This window comes from Penaeus monodon, chromosome 7 (assembly GCF_015228065.2).
Source record: "Penaeus monodon isolate SGIC_2016 chromosome 7, NSTDA_Pmon_1, whole genome shotgun sequence".
Lineage (NCBI taxonomy): Eukaryota > Metazoa > Arthropoda > Malacostraca > Decapoda > Penaeidae > Penaeus > Penaeus monodon.
The window spans coordinates 35,326,809-35,328,685 of NC_051392.1; positions in this window are offsets into that span (position 1 = coordinate 35,326,809).

Consider the following 1,877-nt stretch of genomic DNA (forward strand, 5'->3'; position numbering starts at 1 on the left):
GGGGAGGGGAGGGGAGGGGGAGGGGGAGGGGAGGAGGGAGGGGGGGAAGGGGGAGGGGGGATAAAGTGTGGGTGGGGCGAATGAGAGCGTGGGGGAGGAGAGGGGAAGGGGGTGGAAGAGGAGGGAGGGGGAGGGGAGGGGGCGGATGAAGGGTAGGGATGGGTGGTGAGGGTAAGGTAGGGGGAGGGAGGACAGATGAAGGGGGAGGGGGGCGGATGAAGGATGGGTGGGGCGAATGAGGGGATGGGGGAGGAGGGAGGAATAAAAGAGGGGGCGGATGAAGGGGAAGGGTAGGAGAGGAGGGTGGGGGAAGGGGAGGGGGCACAGATAAAGGGGGAGAGGGGCGGGTAAGGGGTAAGGTAAGATATTTGCAGGGGTCAGGCATGAGAAAGATGAAGGAGAGGTACAGGGAAGGTAGGGGGAGGAAGAGGGGAAAGAAGGAGGAGACAGAGATATGCAAAGGACATAGCGAAGGTGAAGGAAGGAGGGGGGGCTGGGGTGGAAGGATACGAGATTATCCGAGGTGAGAGTAAAGGAGAGTAGAGAAGGGGGGGGGGAGAGGGAGGTACACATAAATTTTATAGCTTGTTATATATTTTTCTTCTTTTAACGGTAGGTTCATGTCTGAGCCGCCGTGGTCACAGCATGATACTTTAATTGTAGTTTTTCATGTTGTGATGCTCTTGGAGTGAGTACGTGGTAGGGTCCCCAGCTCCTTTCCACGGAGAGTGCCGGTGGTACCTTTTTAGGTAATCAATTTATCCGGGCTTTGGGACCAGCACTTGACTTGGGCTGGCTTGGCCACCCAGTGGCTAGGCAGGCAATCGAGGTGAAGTTCCTTGCCCAAGGGAAACAACGCGCCGGCCGGTGACTCGAACCCTCGAACTCAGATTGCCGTCGTGACAGTCTTGAGTCCGACGCTCTAACCATTCGGCCACCGCGGCCCCTTGTTATATATAGATTTATGTAAATATACACATACAGACACGCATGCACACGCACAAACACGGATATTTGGGCAGATAGATAGAAAGGTGGATAGATAGATAGGGTAGAGGAAGGGGAAGGGGGATGGTCCAGGGGGGGAATGTACGGGGATGGGGGTTTAAGCGAAAGGATGGATAAAACAGGGGAGCGTAAGAGAAGGAAGGAGGGAGGAGAGAGGAGGAAGGAAGAAAGGGTATGGTAGTTAAGATAAGGGGGGTAGGGTGAGTAGAGAGAGAAAGAGTGAGAAAAAAAATAGTGGAGAGAGAGAGACAGAGACGTGAAAAAGGGAGGAAAAAAAAGGAAAAAGAGAGAGAGGGAGGAGAGAGAGAGAAGAGGAGAGAGGAGGAGCAGACAGACAGACAGACAGACAGCCAGGGACAGAGAAAAGGGCAGAGACAGAGAGAAAAAGAGAGAGAAGAAGAAGAAGAGAGGAGAGAAGAGAAGAGGAAAGACAGAGAAAAGGGGAAGAGGGAAAAGGGCAGAGAAGAGACAGAAGGCGACAGAGACAGAGCAGAAAGAGACAGAGACAGAGACAGGGAGAGAGAAAAGAGAGAGAGGGAAAAAGGAGAGAAGGGGGAGAGAGAGAGGGGAGAGGAGAGAGGAGAAGAAGCAGCAGAAAAAGAAGACAGAAAAACAGAGCAGAGAAGAGAAGAGAGAGGAAAGGGGGAGAGAGGGAGAGAGAGAGGGGAGGGGGGGGGGGGGGAGGGAGGAGGAGAGGGGGGGGGGGGCGAAAAAAAAAAAAGGGAAAGAAGGAGAGAAAGGGAATGGGGGGAAGGGGGGGGGGAGAGAGGAGAAGACAGAAGACAGCCCCAACAGAAGAAGGAAGAGACGGAAAGGGGGAAAAGGGGGGGAAAAAGGGGGGAGAGACCCCCGAAGACCCCGAAAGAAGA